Source organism: Harpegnathos saltator, unplaced genomic scaffold (assembly GCF_003227715.2).
Source record: "Harpegnathos saltator strain DR-91 unplaced genomic scaffold, Hsal_v8.6 scaffold188, whole genome shotgun sequence".
NCBI lineage: Eukaryota > Metazoa > Arthropoda > Insecta > Hymenoptera > Formicidae > Harpegnathos > Harpegnathos saltator.
Window position 1 is genome coordinate 283,089 of NW_020229970.1, and position 20,807 is coordinate 303,895.

Consider the following 20,807-nt stretch of genomic DNA (forward strand, 5'->3'; position numbering starts at 1 on the left):
TTGTTTTGTTTGTACCTCAAGAGGGTGCGAATTATAAGGGTTTGAAAAATCATCAGCACCCCACTTTGAGATACAGTAATCTCTCAGACGTCATTCGATTCAGCATCGTTTGTACCCGTTTGTACCGCTTTCCGTATCGTTTGTACCTCAACGGGGGTGAAAATATCGACTTTTGAAAATTCGTGTAAGAAGTAACTTTGCCATTTTTAAAGATATTCGCAATCTGAAAGCGGGTGCTGCTTCGTATTCGTTTGTATCGCTTTCCATTTCGTTTGTATCCCTACGGGGGTAGAAATATGGAATTTTGAAAATTCGTGTAAGGGGTAACTTTGCCATTTTTAAAGACATTCGCAATCTGAAAGCGGGTACTGCTTTGTATTCGTTTGTACCCGTTTGTACCGTTTTCCGTTTCGTTTGTACCCCTACGGAGGTGAAAATATGGAATTTTGAAAATTTGTGTAAGGGGCAACTTTGCCATTTTTAAAGATATTTGCAATCTGAAAGCGGGTGCTGTTTCGTATTCGTTTGTACCCTTACGGGGGTGGAAATATGGCATGTTGGCCAAAATATGTGAAAACTTCAGTAAAACTTAAAAAACTATAAACAGATTTGATAAACGGTATGCTCTGTTTTTCGTATGTCAAAATGTAGCTCGCTGCTAGCCAGCGAAACGCGTAGCATAAGTGTCGCTGAGTGAAGGACGATCGTACGAGCGGCTGCTGCTGCGCATAAGTCCAAACAGTGGGCGGTTCTACAGCGCAGTAGTAGGAACGCCTTGGGCGAACGACTTCTTTGTGACAGCGAGCGGCTCGTGCGGAGTAGCGATCGTCCTTCACTCAGCGACACTTTCGCTACGCGTTTCGCTGGCTAGCAGCAAGCTACATTTTGACATACGAAAAACAGAGCATACCGTTTATCAAATCTGTTTATAGTTTTTTAAGTTTTACTGAAGTTTTCACATATTTTGGCCAACATGCTTCGAAAAGCTATAAAATCCTCGTCTGAATTATTCGAGGTTCTTAAAAATTTACAACTCATAAATGATGAAGGTCGCGTATTAAACCTAACTCATTCTGTTTGGGAAGAAGCTGTTTGGGAAGAATTAAATTAGGTAATGCAATGTCCAAAAAATATATATATATATTTGTACATATCACAAAATAGACAAGGTTTGTTAAATAAATTACTTGATTATTACGGTATAAGTTGTGTCGAAAAAAATGTTAGAGATATATCTATATTATCTGTAGACAATGAATGTAGTGACCAGTCTAATTGGTCTATACAATCCTCTAATAATATTCTACCTGCTTTACGTACCATGATACATTTGTCAAACGCAACATGGAGCAAAATAACACCGATATATACTCTGTATAAAAATCGTACGTATCAAATCTTAAATAAAGGCTGGACGGATGTAATCGCAGAGGAATTATGAAAGACATTGAAGCTTCCATGTTGCTTCGCGTTCAAAAATGCGAAAGTAAATGATAACGCTGGAGAAATATATATAAAAATATGGGATAAATGTACCGAATGCAATACAGTTATTAACGCGTACGCACTTAACAAACCAACAGCGAACGGAATTGATATTAATATATCAACCAGTGATACTACTGGTGTGAAACACAAAAACCAATGACAATTGCGTGGTGCTCATGGAGCAAATGTTGTGAAAGATATATGCGCGTCATCAGTATATGCATGGAGAAGAGCAAAGGCTAATGAACTAATGTCATTTGGAAACGTGGAACCAGCGCATTTATATAATGAAACTGTTTTGCGTAAAGCTAAACAATTAGAGAAAGACCGTAATTTAGGATTACGTAATGTTACTGACACGATTTTATCAATTATAAAGTTAAAATATAAACCTGAGTTTGCTGAATTTGTAAAAGACATAGGCATGAATAAATTTTATGTTATGTACTGGAGCAATGAACAGATACTTCTATATAAAACATTTAACAAACAACGAACGAATGTACCTGCTTTAAGCATAGATGCTACCGAATCCTTGATTAAACGTATCAAGAGACTGGATGGCTCATCAAATGTAATATTTTTATATCAAATCGTTGCTCGTTTTAATGGAAAAATATTGCCTATGTGTGAAATGGTTTCAGAAAAACATGACACTAACATGTTATCTTTTTGGTTACGCGAATGGTTACGTACTCCTGTCCCCTGTCCTTCTGAGATTGTTATAGATTATAGTTTAGCATTAATGACCGCCATTAGTCTTGCATTCAATGACGTAAATTTAAATATTTACGTTGAACAATGCATGTCATTTTTAGAAAATTGTGACGATGTGAGGCGAGATCAAAATGCATTATACGCATTGATATCACACACATAATTAAGTCAGTGTGTCGATGGAAATGTTTTAATGGCAAACATATGCGTATAAAAGATTTTTATGTACGCTACATTGATCTCTTCACAAAATGTACAAAATGTCGACAAGTTTCGCCAGATCTGTCGTGATATTTTAATTCTAAGTGCATCAGATGCCGAGGAAGCAACTACAGATAAAGAAATAAGATGTCTTACTGCACAACACAGATTAACTGAATTGATTAAAAATGATGACACATTATATGATACCAATTGTGACACAAAGTTTATAAATGAAAATTTGACGATTTAGATGATAAATGCGGTACAAAAATAGATAGTTTTTTGCAGTCTATACAATCGGACAGTAAATCAAACAACATTGGTGTAAGACCGTATCCATATTGGTGTCCTCAATTTGATAGCAATTTACTAAAAATTGCAAAACACTTTCCTTTATGGACAGTGGTAATGTCGACCCGCGTAGCATCTTCTGCTTGCAGCAAAGAATATTTTAGGAAATTAAAGCAACTAATTTTTAAAGGTGCAAAATATACGCGAGTTGATAAATTCGTCGTGCATATTAGATCACTAGCGGGCATGTTAAAAATTTTACATGCTAATAGTAATTTGCAGAGCACATCTACTAATTCGAACGATTCAGATGAAGATGTCGATTTTAATAAATCTAATGTTCAGTCTTGTTCTATCACGCCAAATACGACGAATGATAATGATAATTCGACAAACACTCCCACAGATGATACGAGAGATATGGAAAATATTATAAATACAAACAAAGTTGATATTTCTACCGCGACTATTAATAGAAACGATACCGACACGGATAGGAACGATATTGATACCGATACGGACAATAATATCGAAGATATCAGCGTTAATTCTGTAAGTTTTACATATCTTAATAACGTTAAAAATTGGAAGGGCAAAAATAGTGGGAATCCAAAGAATCGCGGGAAATATTTAACTGTATGTCCGGACGTGGAAAATATCCATTCAAAACCAAAATTTACGACAACAGTGCCCTTATTAAAGAATGGTAGCACTTTAGGACCTGTAGTTCTTGGAAAAAATCCTATCATGCTTGTTAATACATGCCCTTTTGATGCAATTGCTTAGACGCTACTAGTGGGATATTATGATTGGCCAAACTTCCATCATTATGTACAACAAAGTCGAAATAACATGTTCCAATTTATCAAAGAATTATCAATGTATGGGCCATCCGTAAAAATATATAAAGAAAAGGCATTAATATTGAGTAAATTTATCACTCCCGTACATAAAACAATAAATTGTAGCTATAACATTACTAATTTAGTCGCAGAACATTTATTAAAGGACGAATTTTCATTCAGCACAAATATAAATTGTCGTAATAGCCAATATGCACGGAAATACAATTATAATGTTTAGACATCAATATCAAGCCCTTTTATGAACAGCATATGCGCGCCTTACCACATTCTATAAATGAAAAATATACTTATAGAGACAAGAAATGCGTTCGATGTGACGAAGAAAATATAGAATGTTCGGTCATTTGCGGTCAATTGCTTTTTATATACATAGTGTTTACAATGGCCACCTCTGGCAAAAAAAAGTTCGAAACCAAAAAATTGGGAAGAAACATTTACCTTGAATCAGATACCAGTCGATCTGCAGTTTCATGGCTGCACGTACGAGGGTGGTCCGATAAGTAATTAGCCTACAAAAGAAAAACGAAAATTTTGGAAAAGTGGCGATTTATATCTCAACATAGTCTCCTTTTAGTTCGATACACTTGACCCAGCGATGCTCCAACTTCTTTAACCCGTCTGAAAAATACGTTTTCTCGAGGTCTGCAAAGTAGGCCTCCGTGGCGGCGATAACCTCCTCATTCGACTCAAATTTCTGCCCGGCGAGTGACTTTTCAAGTTTGGAAACAAAAAGAAGTCGCACGGGGCCAAATCTGGAGAATACGGTGGATGGGGCAGCAGTTCGTAGCCCAATTCGACCAATTTGACCGTGGCAAGGGCGGAGGTGTGAGCCGGTGCGTTGTCATGGTGGAAGAGCACTTTTTTCTTCGCCAAATGGGGCCGTTTTTTCTGCAATTCGGCGTCGAATCGGGCCAATAGTTCGGCATAGTAGTACAGCCCTGTGACCGTTTTGCCCTTCTCCAGGTAGTCGATGTAGATCACAACTTGTGAATCCCAAAAACGGTGGCCATCACCTTTCCGGACGATAGGACAGTCTTCGCCTTCTTCGGAGCACGTTCGCCGGGTGAAGTCCACTGTTTCGACTGTTCCTTGGTCTCTGGTGTGTACCAGTGGATCCATGTTTCGTCGATGGTCACGAAACGACGCAGAAACTCCTTCGGATTGCGCTTAAACAGCGTCAAACACTGCTCTGAAGTGGTCTCACGGTTGCGCTTGTTGTCCAGAGTGAGCAAACGCGGCACCCATCGCGCCGACAGCTTTCTCATGCCCAAAATTTCATGCAGAATATGACCCACGCGGTCTTTTGAGATGCCTACTGTCTCAGCTATCTCGCGCACCTTCAATCGGCGGTCTGCCAATACGAGATCGTGGATTTTTGTCATGTTATCCTCCGTGGTAGCCGTTTTCAGGGCACCTGGGCGTGGCTCATCAAAAACCGACGTGCGACCACGTTGAAACTCGTTAAACCAATTTTTGACGGTCGCCATCGAAGGAGAAGAGTCACCGTACACAGCATCCAAGCGCTCTTTGATTTCGCTGCGCGATTTCCCTTCCAAAAACAAGAATCGAATCACCGACCGATATTGCTCTTTTTCCATTTTTCTAAAATTCGCGGACACGCCCGCTTCCACACGCGGTCAAAACAAAACCTACGAGTCCGATTCGGCTGAAATTTCGACAGTAGCCGTCTATGAGAATGTACTACACGATAGTAAATTTCTCTTACGATAGTGGCGCCATCGGGCGGTGAGGCTAAGTACTTATCGGACCGCCCTCGTATAAGTTACTTTCCGTTATAGAGTATCAAGGTACACTAAATACGCATAACATAGGATATTACAATGCGTATATACGCAGGTTAATGCGATAGGAAATATACAATGACCTGTGCAGAGACAAAAAGCCGTTACTTGCATCACAAAGAATAATGTTGCAAAAAAGAAAACTATCTATGTTAATATATATAAAACCGTAAAAATATTATATTATAAAGAAATTATTTAAAAGTAAGGAACAATAAAAAGATGTTAGAGCCAGAAAATATCTAAAACTAAAAAAATAGGACAAAAAATATAACAAAACACAGAAAGACTAAAAACATAAAAAATACAAAAAAACAAAAAATATAAAGAAAACACAGAAAAAATAAAAAAATTAAAAACATAACCGCAAAAAAATTATGTTTATCTAAAATCCTCATTTTACCTTACACGAATTTTACAAAATTCCATATATCCACCGCGTAGGGGATAGAAACGAAATGGAAAGCGGTACAAACGGGTACAAACGAATACGAAACAGCACGCGCTTTCAGATTGCGAATATCTTTAAAAATAACAAAGTTGCCCCTTACACGAATATTCAAAGTTCCATATTTCCACCCCCGTAGGGGTACAAACGAAACAGAAAGCGGTACAAATGGGCACATACGAATACGAAGCAGCACCCGCTTTCAGATTGCGAATATCTTTCAAAATGGCAAAGATACCTCTTACACAAATTTCCAAAATTCAATATTTCCACCCCCGTAGGGATACAAACGAAACGGAAAACGGTACAAACGAATAGCGAAGAGGGCGCCGGGAGAAGGGGGCTCCGAAGAAGAGGCCCCTTCCTCCTCAAAAGAGGCCGCAGGTGCGGAACGGACAGTGAGTAAACTACATCCGTGGGCGCCCCCGGTAACGGAGACTCTGGACCGCCGTACTCTCGAGGGGTTCCTGGATGCCCTCTTCCCGAGGGCAGAAGGGGGCCCGCCCCAAAACCCGCCCCCGAGTTGCGGGACGGGGACTGGGACGAGAGTCTGGAGGTCGACCAAGAGGAGCTCGCCGGGGCCAGGAAGAGGCTCGGGGCCAGGGGGAAAGTCCCTGGCCCCGACGGCATTCCTGGCCGCGCCTGAGCTCTCGCCTTTGGCGGAGGAAACCTGTTCGAGGCCACGCGGGTCACCATGAGCAGGTACTGAAGGAAGGGGTCTTCCTCCCGGAGTGGAGGAGGGCCAACTTGATCCTCCTCCCGAAGGAGGGCAAGGCGCCTGGGAGCGCGTCTGCCTACAGGCCGATATGCCTGCTGGACGAGGCGGCCAAGATGCTCGAACGGATCATCGCTGACCGCCTCGTCCAGCACATGTCCTCGGAGAGGCCGAGCCTCCACGATCGCCAATTTGGGTTCAGGTCCGGACGCTCGACGCTGGATGTTATCCAGTATATCCGGGACCTGACCCGGGCGGTCGTGGAGAGGGGGGCAGGGTGCTGATCGCGGTGTCGTTAGACGTCACAAATGCTTTCAACACCCTGCCCTGGCCGGAGATAGGTAGGGCCCTCGAGTTCCAAGGGGTGCCCGCCTATCTCCGACGGGCCATGGCGGCCTACTTCGAGGGCAAAGACCTCGCCTTCACCAAAGAAGGCGGGGTTCAAGGCCGGCGCGCTATGGAGCGCGGTGTTCCACAGGGGTCCGTTCTGGGGTCCCTAATGTGGAACATCGTCTTCGACCGGGTGCTGCGCACTCCTCTCCCCCTCGGGGCCCACGTGGTCTGCTATGCAGACGATACGTTGGTGCTTGCCGAGAGGGAGACCTGGAGGGAGGCTCGCCTCCAAGTGTAAGTGGCATTCGCATCGGTGGTGGGTGAAATCCGGGACCTGTGTCTCAGGGTGCGCCCAACAAGACTGAGTGCATGTTCTTTCATGACGGCAGTCGCGAGACGCTGCCGCCGACTCGGGTCCTGGTAGATGGAGTACACGTCCGGGTCGGGCCCACGATAAAATATCTGGGCCTGACGCTGGATAGCCGGTGGGCCTTCCGGGCCTATTTTAGGAATCTGGCTTCCCGGGTGCGCGGGGCAGGGCTCAAAGTGGCCAGCCTGATGCGCGCCCAGGGAGGCCCAGGATGGAGAGCCCGCCACCTTTACATCGGTATGGTGTTCTCGATGGCCCTGTACGGGGCGCCCATCTGGTGCTCCAGTTGGCGGCCACCGACCGCAGCAAACGTCTGATGTGCCAGGCGCTGCGGCCAGTGGTCATACGGGCCATTTGGGGGTACCGCACCGTGTACTCATCGCCGATGAGAGACATATTCTCTATTGGCGAGTGCGTTAGCTCCGCGAGGAGGGGGAGCTAACAGTCAGGGGAGTGAGGGCCCTAAAGTCCCAAGCCAGAGCCCGGACCCTGGGGAAATGGGCGGACCTGTTGTCCGACCCCAGGGGTTTCGGGCGCCGTACAGCCGAGGCTATCCGCCCCTGTCTGGACGAGATGGCGGACAGGGCTGGGCATGGAGTGACCTTCTATCTGGTGCAGGTACTGACCGGATGTTTTGGGTCGTACCTGCACCGGATCGGAAAGGAACCCACCACTCGATGCCACCATTGCCCGGCGGTTGAGGACACTGCGGAGCACACCCTGGCGCAATGTCAGGCGTGGGCTCCTCAACGCAGTGTCCTCGCCCGGGTGGTGGGGTGCCAGAAGGGGGAGATCTCGCTCCCGCGCTTGGTCAGAACCATGTGCGGGAGCGAGGAGGGGTGGGGAGCTGTGGCCTCCTTCGCACGGGGAACGTGCACGGGGGACGTGATGTCCAAGAAGGAGGCCGCAGAGTGGGTGCGTCGCCCGAGAGTCCGTCGAAGGGAGCGGCGGACGGGACGGCGCTTCCCAGGGTTGGGTAACGAGCCCGAGGTGACGCCAGCCGAGGAGAGGCCCTCGATTCCTCGGGGACTCCCTCGGCAGCCTCGGGCTTGTCTCCGTACGCGCGGGGGAGGTCGGAGATAAACCGACCTTCCCCGCGCGCCTCGGACGGGAAGGAAGGGGGGAGTGGAGGCCCGTTTGGGGACGGGCCCCACTCCTCCGCCCTCGAACAGAATAGACTGGAGGGGGGCGTGGTGGAAGGCAGGATAGGCATGTCCCCTCTTTTCCGTAAAGGGAACGCACGGTAATTAGGGCAGGGGGATAATGAATCCTGGGGCTGGGGTGTCGGGGAAGGAGTGCGGGAGCAGTTCCCCTGACTCCCCCAACCACGGTTCGACCGGTAGACATCCCGCAGGGGTTTTAGTCGGTAGGAGTCCGACATAACCCTCGGTCTTCCCAAAGGGCCGAGGGTACCCATGATGGGTTTCCCCTGCGTGACCTAAAAAAAGGGGGTACAAACGAATACGAAGCAGCACCCTCTTTCAGATTACAAATATCTTTAAAAATGGCAAAGCTGCCCCTTACACGAATATTCAAAGTTCCATATTTCCACCCCCGTAGGGGTACAAACGAAACGGAAAGCAGTACAAACGGGTATAAATGAATACGAAGTAGTACCCGCTTTCAGATTGCGAATATCCTTAAAAATGGCAAAGTTACGCCTTACACAAGTTTTCAAAATTCCATATTTCCACTCCCGTAGGGGTACAAACGAAACGGAAAGCGATACAAACGAAACGGAAAGCGCTACAAACGGGCACAAATGAATACGAAGCAGCACCCGCTTTCAGATTGCGAATATCCTTAAAAATGGCAAAGTTACCTCTTACACAAATTTTCAAAATTCCATATTTCCACCCTCGTAGGGGTACAAACGAAACGGAAAGCGATACAAACGGGTACAAACGAATACGAAACAGCTTTCAAATTGCGAATATCTTTATAAATGGCAAAGTTGCCCCTTATACGAATATTCAAAGTTCCATATTTCCACCCTCGTAGGGGTACAAACGGAACGGAAAGCGGTACAAACAGGTACAAACGAATACGATACAGCACCCGCTTTCAGATTGCGAATATCTTTAAAAATGGCAAAGTTATTCCTTACACGAATTTTCAAAATTCGATATTTCCACCCCCGTTGAGGTACAAACGATACGGAAAGCGGTACAAACGGATACAAGCGATGCTAAATCGAATGACATCTGAGAGATTACTGTATCTCAAAGTGGGGTGCTGATGATTTTTCAAACCCTTATAATTCGCACCCTCTTGGGGTACAAACAAAACAAAAAGTGGTACAAACGGGTACAGACGGAATTTAATCAAATGCATATATTAGGTGCGCAACTAAGTTCTCGCTGTTTTTTTGATGAAAATGCAACTTTATTGTGAAAAAATGGTTACAAATGAATCATTCAAAATATTGCCCATCGCTAGCGACAACTTTTTCCCATCTTTCTGGCAGAGCTCGAATACTGTCACGGTAGAAGTGTTCGTCTTTTGAGGCTATCCACGAATCAAGCCATTTTGAGATGTCTTCATATGAGCGGAACTGCTGATTAGCCAGACCATGTGCCATCGAATGGAACAAGTAATAATTGGACGGCGCAATATCTGGGGAATATGGCGGGTGAGGTAGGACTTCCCATTTGAGCGTTTCTAAGTAGGTTTTAACGGGTTTGGCAACGTGAGGCCGAGCGTTGTCATGCTGTAGAATCACTTTTTCGTGCCTCTGCTCGTATTGTGGCCGCTTTTCGCGCAGTGCTCGGCTCAATCGCATCAATTGAGTTCGATACCGTTCCCCAGTGATGGTTTCGTTCGGTTTCAACAGCTCATAATAAATAACACCACCCTGGTCCCACCAAATACACAGCAAAACCTTCGTAGCGTGAATATTCGGCCGAGCCGACGACGTAGAAGCATGACCGGGCAGTCCCCATGATTTTGTTCTCTTTGGGTTGCTGTAATGAATCCATTTTTCATCACCCGTAACGATGCGATGAAGAAAACCCTTCCTTTTTTGCCGCTAGAGCAGTTGTTCACAGGCGAAAAAACGACGCTCAACGTCTCTTGGCTTCAAATCATAAGGAACCCAAGTTCCTTGCTTTTGAATCATTCCCAACGCATGCAATCGCTTGGAAATGGCTTGGCGGGTAACTCCTAATGCTGAAGCAAGCTCTTTTTGCGTTTGGCACGGATCCTCATCGAGCAATGCCTCCAATTCAACGTCTTCGAAGGTTTTTGGCCTTCCTTCACGCGAACGGTCGTCAACATCGAAATCACCGTCTTTGAAGCGACGGAACCAATCACGGCACGTTGTTTCACTTAGAGCAGCATCTCCGTAAACTTTTTGGAGTTCTCGATGCGCTTCAGCCGCCGTTTTCTTCGAATGAAAGAAGAAAAGCAACACTTCCCGCAAATGACGATTATTTGGCACAAAATCAGACATTTTCACACAACCAAAAGTATATGACGCAAAAACAAAATCACTAATGTGTCAACGCGGTTTGTTTACCATATGTCTAAGCTTGGTTCATGACGTTTTGGTTATGTCACAATCGACCAGCACTTACTACTGGAGCCATCTCTTGAAAAACAGCGGGAACTTAGTTGCGCACCTAATATGTAAAAACATTTTTTGTAAAGTTGGGTGCTAACTTCACATAGCTATGTACCGGTACCAATACCCGTTCCACGTTATGCAGAAGGAGAACAGGTAACCCTTAATACAATATGTATTATTAAAGATGTTGCTATATTATAAGTTAATATATAATATTATTGTTATTTGTTACATTTCAGACCCCATGTGCTGAGCGACGACGACGGTAATGGCAACGTCGCCGCCAAAGAAAAGAAGAAGGGAAGAAAAGAGAGGAACAACTACATGAACAAATGCAGTTGTTGCTGCAGGGCAGAAGTAGAGGACGAGAAGGACGAGGAGAACGAGGAGAACGAGGAGAACGAGGAGGACGAGGAGATATAATTGGAAAAGGAGGAAGAGGAGGAAGAAGAGGAAGAGGTACAGGAAGAGGGGGAAGAGGAGGACGAGGAAAAGGAGCCCAAAGTGGGCAATTTATATTTAACGTATATAATTAAAGTTTATACATATTTTTATATAAATATATATAAATAAACTTTATATATATTCGCGCCTTAACTGAAGCGAACGCGTGCCGTGACCGCTTCGCAAGAAGCGCGGGAGAGTGTGGATCGGATCGCAGAGGACGGGTTACACCAACAAAAGAATCGAGATGAATCTCGATAGATGCGGCGAAATGTTCTTAAATAACTGTATTTAACCGGGTTACAAGGAATCGAAGCGCCGGTAGGAATGCCTCGGAGCTTTGAGCAGTTGATCGCGCGACGGTAGCGATTTTCGTAAGCAGCTGATAATCGGCGGGCCCGGCTATCAGAAACGATAATCGACGTAGGACGTTACAGTTTTAAATTTAGACAAATTCGCGAAACAAAAGAAACAATAAAAAAAAGGATGATTGATTGAGGATGAGAGTCCGTTCAGGACAGCGAACAAAACTGAGAGTCCGTCCGGGACAACGAGAAAATTCGGAGTGTCCGTCCGGGACAACGAGAAAAATCGGAGTGAGTTCCGGCGGTGGAAAAATCTCGATAAATACAAACTTGATGCTTCCAACGGACTCTCGATTAGAACAAAAAAAATCTTATTGGATTAGTTGGCGCTTAATGATTGGTTCAGCCTCGCGACACATCCCAAGTTTTGTTTGGAAGTGTGTTTTCACGTGTCGGGAGGCCGAACAATCACGCCGAGCGCTGCGAGTATCGCACGAGACATTAGAATGTCGGAGAGTCGCCTCGCACGTATACGCTGACGTCAGTGGCAACACAGCGATCGTGATCGTGTAAATATCACGCGCAGCGTTGCTGATTCTCAGCGAATCCACAACAATATATAAGTTTATAATATCCATAATATGAAATTCTTTTATTATCTTTGAAGACGTACTAAGAGTATATATATATTACATATATCGCCAACGAGGCGGAATATCTCTTCTTGTGAAATTGTATTTGCGTGATCCGCCTTGACGCTTGATGCATCTTTATTTATTTATAATGAAAGTTAGACAACCTGATTGCAAAATCTGACTTTGTGAGGATCTTGGGAATAGTTTTAGAGATATGCTATAACAATATGATGATGATATATTACATCAGTGAAGTAATATATCTCATTTTGTAAAATGATATTGTATGTGATCCGCCCCGACGCTTCATACATTTTTATTTACTTATGATACATTTTTCACGGCCTGACTGCAAAATCTGGCTCTGTAGGTTTCTCGAGGATAGTTCAAAGAAGATGCTAAAACAATTTGGCGATGAAACATGTCGTCAACGAGGTGAAATTTTGCATCTCCTACAATAGCTTTGTTCGTTTAGTCTGTTTTAGGTCTGTTTCAGGACAGACCCAAGCAGACCTAGGTATCTTTAGGTTAAGATAGAAGAACTCCGGAAATGGATCGCAGAACAGAAAATGAACTACTTTTGTGCTCTGAACGACTCTGAACTGAACTCAGGCGCTATAAACAGAACATGACATTTTATAACCTAATTTGCTCGAATATAATCTGTGTGCGCATATTATTTTTAAATGTTTTCTTAATTCCAGATTATTTTGTTTATCGAAATATGTTTTCTTTATATATAATCATGAATTTTTCGTCCTCATCATCATCATCATCATCATCCGATTCAGAAATATCTATCGGCCGGGATATGTTCTTTGATTCGTCTGAAGACGAAAGCAATAAAAATAGACATTGTATAAAAAATTATGAAGCAGTTATTTCGGAATATAGTGAAAAGGAATTTTTACAATATTTCAGATTGAGAAGAAATATTGTTAATCAACTTATTTTACGGTTTTCGCAATCAGTGCATTACACGTCTATTCCCTAATAACCAAATCTGTCCGAAACAGATTTTACCAGACGCCTGCTGCAGGAGTTGATGACAAACTGATGTCAAAATTAATACAGATTCTGCAATATCAGATGATGTCGGCAGAATGTCAGCAGCATTGAGACAAAATCTGTTACAGAAGTTTGATATCAGATTGACGTCAACATTTGAACAGATCCTGTTAAGCAGCCTGACGACAGATTGACGACAGAAAAGAAACAGATCCTGCCGTGCGCAGTCTGACGGCAGATTGGCGGCAGAATTCAAACAAACGCGGTTTAATACTATGACGGCAGATTGGCGGCAGAAACGTAACAGATCCTGACGCACGCAGTCTGGCTGCAGATTGATAGCAGAAATACAATAGAATCTGCTGTGCGCAGTCTGGCACCAGAATGCAGAAACGTAACAGATCCTGCCGTTCACAGCTTGACAGCAGACTGGTGACAGAAATACAACAGATTCTGCCATATTCATTTTTACATCCCTCCTCCCCCCTCCCCATTCAGTTATGCACATTACGTGAAAGAACTTATTAAAAAACAACACAATATACGAACGTAATTGTTTTTATTTATCACACAAGACAAAACGAGACAGCCAATCAGATTCACAATGGTGTTTACCGTAAATGGCGGAACACGAAGGCGACGACACACGATGACTTCGAGACGATGTTGGAATAACTGATAATAGGATTTGTGAACGGTGAAGTGGCAATCTGCTACGATATCTGTAAATTGAAATTATATTATAGTTGCATCTTTCTAACTACAGTTATGTATAATATATGTTTAAGTAAATACATGAATTGAAAGTTACATTGTATTAATGTCACAATTTCTCACAGTAAATACAATACACGTGTCGTATTCATAGTGTCGTATTCATAGTGCATAACAAATTGTAGCATCGATACATTGTAACTCTTAATAATTGTTAGGATGAGACAGAAAAATCAGAGAAATCTGGATAAAAATATTTACCTGTGTCTCTTGCGTTCTTCGGTAAGATTCGATAGATTCGTCTTTCGTGACATCCGATCCTCCTGTGACGACTTAAACATGTAAAATATCCGGGAGACACCGTAAAGTCGACACAGAGTACCTAGCAACTGTTGGCGGCGTGTGGCGAGACGTAGATCCGGCGAGATAAAACAACGACTAGCAGCGCATTGTCTTTCCCCTCGCCGCGCACCGGCAACAGCTGCTGGATCAACTGGGCCGCGCTGCAGCCTAAGCAGCTGCAACGCTTCTCCAATCATCTATGCCGGCGCGCTACCACTCCTCAGATTTCTGTCATTAATATCCCGATAATTATTGCGAATCTCGCAAAACGGTATGGGACTTTTATGTTTGTCTTAACCCAATCTACCTTCACATTTCGGGTTGGCAACTTATAATCACCCACCCTGTATATATATATTGGGTCTGAGAAAAAGTTCCTGGTGCTTTTTTAATAAAATACAACTGGTTTTCTTATAGTGTGAAAATGAATTTATTTAAACCAAATATGCTCCATTATTATCGACAATGTTTCGCCATTTTTCGGGTAGAGCCATGATGCTGTCGGTGAAGAATTTCTGTGGTTTCTGAATCAAGTGGTTTTCACAGGCTTCTTTTGAAACCAGCTTAATTTCATTGAGAGAGCAGAGATAAGAACAAGTGATAGTCAGAGGATGCTATGTCTGGACTATACGGTGGATGCATCAAAACTTCCCAACCAAGCTCTTGCAATTTTTAACGGGTCATAAAAGAAGTGTGTGGTCGGGCGTTACCATGATGGAAGACAACACCTTTCCTATTATTCAATTCGGGCCGTTTTCTTTCAAACGCTTGGCGTAATCTCTCTAGTTGTCCACAGTAGAGTTGATAATCAATCGTCTGACCAGCTGGAAGTAGCTCATGGTGAACGATTCCCTTCCAGTCCTACCACACACAGCATCACTCTTTTCGGCGTCAATCCTGGCTTCACGAACGCTTGTAACGGTTCACCATCCCTTGTCCACGATCTTTGACGCTTCCGATTGTCGTACGTGATCCATTTTTCATCACCGGTTATGACACGTTTCAGAAATGGCTCGATTTCATTGCGTTTCTGCAACGCATTGCAGATGTTAATTCGGTCTATCATGTTTTTCGCGCTCAACTCATGAGGAACCCACACATCGAGCTTCTTTTTGTAGCCAGCTTTGTGTAAATGGTTCAAAACAGTTTTGTGGTCAATGCCTAGCTCCATACCAATATCGACACTGCTGATAAGCTTATCATGCTGGACTTTTTCAGGAATTTCATCAGCTTTTTCAGTGATTGGACGACCAGAGCGTGACTCATTTTTCACATCAAAATTACGAGAACGAAAGCGAGCGAACTATTTCCGCGCAGCAGATTTTGATAAAGTACCTTCACCATACACAGCACAAATTTTTTCACAAGCCTGCGCAGTGTTCTTCCCTTTGTCGTAATAATATTCCAAAATACAGCGCAATTTTTCATTACTTTTCTCCATTTTCAAACGCAAACAACTTTCCAACCACTGCACCAATTTCGATGTTTATACACTCAAAGTAATGCTCGAAGTGTCACCTTTCCAACGAGCGTTTAGTGGTGTCGCTGCGATCTGTATTTCCTGAGTTATTTGCAACTGACGCCATCTATCGGGAAAAACGCCATAAACTTTTTCCCAGACCCAATATATACATATTATACAGGGTGTTATAAAAGTCCGGGAAGAGCAGAATAACTCGAAAAATATGAGTCCTAGAAAAAATACGAAGTACTGGGTTTTTATGATTTTTTCCTGGCTATCTAACGGTGACCTTGGATTTGACCTACACAATGACCTCGAAGGTTATTTCGAGGTCAGGTCAATTTTTTTAAATGAGACCCCATATTTTTGATCCCAGAAATGAAAAGAGCGGAAAATTTTACGTTTGGATATGACTTTGAACACTGCCAAATTTGACCTCTGAAGGTCACATAAAGCTCTAAGCTTGTTTTAGGTTTAAAACGCGAAAATGCACCTGCTACGGAGCAATGTTACGCATAAGAATAAGAATGTGGAGGTCAACGAGAGACATTCAGCCGTGTCCTTTCCCTTATTCTCAAGGTCATGAGTTAAGATTATTATTAAGGTTAAACTGGACTTTTTTAGGACTGAAAATCCATACTTTTGACCTAAAAGTGTCAAGATTGAAAAATTTTACGTTCGGATATGACGTTTTCAACCTTGACCTTGTTCTCAAAATTATGTGTTTTACGTTACTTCACTGATCGTGAAGTCTACTGAAAGTAAAGCGTCTCGGAACCCGACCACTAAAGGTAAGATGTCTCAAACCCGACCACTGAAGGCAAGGTGTCTCAAACCCGGCCATTTAAGGCAATGTGTCTCAAACCCGACCATTGAAGGCAAGGTGTCTCAAACCCGACCACTGAAGGCAAGGTGTCTCATACCCGACCACTAAAGGCAAGGTGTCTCAAACCCGACCACTGAAGGCAAGGTTCAGTTAGTCCCGGCCCCCGAAGGCAAAGCATCTTGTAACTCGGCCTGAGATTACAAGAGATGTTCAAAATGTTCCCCATTGACCGTTTGACAGTGTGTTTGACAGGTCAAGGTTGAAAACGTCATATCCGAACGTAAAATTTTTCAATCTTGACACTTTTAGGTCAAAAGTATGGATTTTCAGTCCTAAAAAGTCCGGTTTAACCTTAATAATAATCTTAACTCATAACCTTGAGAATAAGGGCAAGATCACGGCTAAATGTCCCTCGTTAACCTTTACATTCTTATGCGTAACATTGCTCCCTAGCAGGTGCATTTTCGAAGATATTCGCGTTTTCAGCCTAAAACAAGCTTAGACCTTTATATGACCTTCAGAGGTCAAATTTGGCAGTGTTCAAGGTCATACTCGAACGTAAAATTTTCCGTTCTTTTCATTTCTGGGGTCAAAAGTATGGGGTCCTGTTAAAAAATTTGACCTGACCTTGAACTGACCTTCAAGCTCATTGTCGAGGTCAAATCCAAGGTCACCGTCAAATAGCCAGGAAAAAATCATAAAAATCCAGTACTTCACATTTTTTTAGGACTCATTTTTCGAGTTATTCTGCCCTTCCGCGACTTTTATAACACCCTGTATATTATACAGGGTTCTTAAAAAGTCCTCGAACGATAAAATATCTCAAAAACAATCAGTTTTTGGAAAAAATGTTTCAAGCAAAAGTTGTAAGGTTTAAAGTGGTCTATTTACTGATCGTATCAGTTTGACCTTGGCTATCGTCAACAAGGTCAGGGCAAAGTCACCTTGAACTTTTCGAATGGAATGCCCTATTTTTTTGACATATTATTATAACGAATTTCAAGAGCTTTCCAAAACACTGCACCAAAGTATTTTTTTGTTAAGTACATCCCGAGTTATGAAGCTTCAAAGTTACAATACCGTCGACATTAGCATTACCCAAGGTGTACAGCGTGCAGGTTGCACGATCGGATTTACACCTCTTGTGTGTGTGTGTGTGTGTGTGTGTGCGTGTGTGCGTGCGTGCGTGCCTGCGCGCGCGTGTGTGTGTGTGTATGTGCGCGCGTGTGTGTGTGTATGTGTGCGTCTGCGTATTATGTAATAGAAACAAGGACCCCACGGTCGTCACTCCCGTAGTATTTCATGACTCCAAACCCTTTCTGTTGTGTAAAGTGACTTTATCTCATCTTTAAGATGTGCAACATTTTTCAATTAATTAAATGTTCAAATTGTCTTCCTCCTACCATTAGGCAATGAGGTTTGGAGTCATGAAATACTACGGGAGTGACGAACCGTCTGGTCCTTGTTTCTGTTACATAACACGCAGACGCACACATACACACATACACACACACACACGCACACACACACACACACACACAAGAGGTGTAAATCCGATCGTGCAACCTCCACGCTGTACAACTTGGGTAATGCTAATGCCGACGGTACTGTAACTTTGAAGCTTCATAACTTGGGATGTACTTAACAAAAAAATACTTTGTTGTAGTGTTTTGGAAAGCTCTTGAAATACGTTATAAGAATATGCCTAGAAAAGTAGGGCGCTCCATTTGAAAAGTTCAAGGTGACTTTGTCCTGACCTTGTTGACGCTAGGCAAGGTCAAACTGATAAGATCAGTAAATAGATCATTCTAAACCTTACAACTTTTGCTTGAAACATTTTTTCCAGAAACTGATTGTTTTCGAGATATTTTATCGTTCGAAGACTTTTTGAGAACCCTGTATGTATATATTACATATATAATTATTATTATATGTAGTACATATAATATGTATATATTATATATATAATTAATAAATAGTAGATTGCGATAATATTTATATACGTGTATATGAACATACTCTTCAAATTCAAGGTATATTCGTCCTCTTCCACTTTTCTTTGGTCCTTTATTCATTAGTCTTTTTTATATGCCTTTTCCAATGCTTTAATTTTATTTTCAATTAGTATGCTTGTGAATATGTATCCGTATGTAGACATTTCTTTGCGAATACGTGTGTACATAATTTTTTTGGAATTTTGCGCTTATTCAGCAATCTTTTATATTTTGGATAATAGACATTTAACCGCTTTGCTGTACCAAAGTACAGAGTTCGGAAACAAATCAATATCATTCGTTATTAGGTCTTCATCTTCTGTTGGAGTGTCATAGTTGTGCCTATTATCACTCTCAGCTGGGGAGTTATTGTCACAGAGATCACAGAGCATTGCTATATATGAGATAAAATAAAAACAATCCGATTTACATATGTATTAATTAATTTAAGTAGATATGTTAAAAATTATACAACAAAATTGATAAACATACCTGTCTTATTATGTATCGTCCTGAAAGATATACATCTTGTGCGCTTACGAAGCAATTGTGATTATATATTGCGTCTAATTCTACTTTTTCATTACATTCATAACATATAAGCTGAAATATAAATGTATATAAAGAGATTATTGTACACATTTTACAATATTAAAAAGAAAACAGAAATATTTATTCTAGTTTAATATCATATTTTAGGTTATGTAAAGTTAGGTTAACAATACAAAATAATACATAAGAAATCACTTACGTCGTTTAACTCGGCCTCTTCCCCGAAGTCATGTCCACTTATTTTTTCACTTCCTTGCATTTTCGTTTTTAGGTCTGAGCAGAAAGATTGCTGTGATAGGCGTAATTGTAAGTCAACACAAAGCTCGATTAAAACAAAGTCCTTTTAAAACATGCGGGTTCTGGAATGGAACCGACAAGACCCATCGTTTCGTGAGGGAACATTGTAGGGAAACTGCGAGTGGACCTCAACAGCTCTTAACCGCTTTGACATAGGGAAATAGAACAGAACCAAATTTTCACCTTAATTGCCCCGATATAACTTCCGGCTAAAAGAACACCATCAAGTTCACTAGGTTTGCTCGGAGCGACTCCGAGTAGCCCTCAAGAGACAAAACGAACAAATCTAATGATTTTTCGAGTGATTCGCTCCAACGCCTGGTACGACAGACGCTTTATTTATATATTATACATTTTTGACGACCGGATTGCAAAATCCGGCTTTATAGCGATCTTGGGAATAGTACGAAGAAGATGCTGCATCAATTTGGTAATAATACTGTTGAGAAATAAAAGAATAAAACATTTTAATTTTTAAGTTGGCCTGCCATGTCAATGTACGAGGGTGGTCCGATAAGTACTTAGCCTACAAAAGAAAAACGAAAATTTTGGAAAAGTGGCGATTTATTTCTCAACATAGTCACCTTTTAGCTCGGTACACTTGACCCAGCGATGCTTCAACTTCTTTAACCCGTCTGAAAAATACGTTTTCTCGAGGTCTGCAAAGTAGGCCTCCGTGGCGGCGATGACCTCCTCATTCGACTTAAATTTCTGCCCGGCGAGTGACTTTTTCAAGTTTGGAAACAAAAAGAAGTCGCACGGGACCAAATCTGGAGAATACGGTGGATGGGGCAGCAGTTCGTAGCCCAATTCGACCAATTTGACCGTGGCGAGGACGGAGGTGTGAGCCGGTGCGTTGTCATGGTGGAAGAGCACTTTTTTCTTCGCCAAATGGGGCCGTTTTTTCTGCAATTCGGCGTCGAATCGGCCCAATAGCTCGGCATAGTACAACCCTGTGACCGTTTTGCCCTTCTCCAGGTAGTCGATGTAGATCACACCTTGTGAATCCCAAAAAACGGTGGCCATCACCTTTCCGGCCGATAGGACAGTCTTCGCCTTCTTCGGAGCACGTTCGCCGGGTGAAGTCCACTGTTTCGACTGTTCCTGGTCTCTGGTGTGTACCAGTGGATCCATGTTTCGTCGATGGTCACGAAACGACGCAGAAACTCCTTCGGATTGCGCTTAAACAGCGTCAAACACTGCTCTGAAGTGGTCTCACGGTTGCGCTTGTTGTCCAGAGTGAGCAAACGCGGCACCCATCGCGCCGACAGCTTTCTCATGCCCAAAATTTCATGCAGAATATGACCCACGCGGTCTTTTGAGATGCCTACTGTCTCAGCTATCTCGCGCACCTTCAATCGGCGGTCTGCTAATACGAGATCGTGGATTTTTGTCATGTTATCCTCCGTGGTAGCCGTTTTCGGGGCAC

The 20,807-nt window shown here is 42.8% G+C and overlaps 1 pseudogene; it reads right to left on the reverse strand.

Moving 5' to 3' along the window:
* Positions 1-17,534: 17,534 nt before the first annotated feature.
* LOC109504065 (uncharacterized) lies at positions 17,535-19,420 on the reverse strand (annotated as a pseudogene).
* Positions 19,421-20,807: the final 1,387 nt, after the last annotated feature.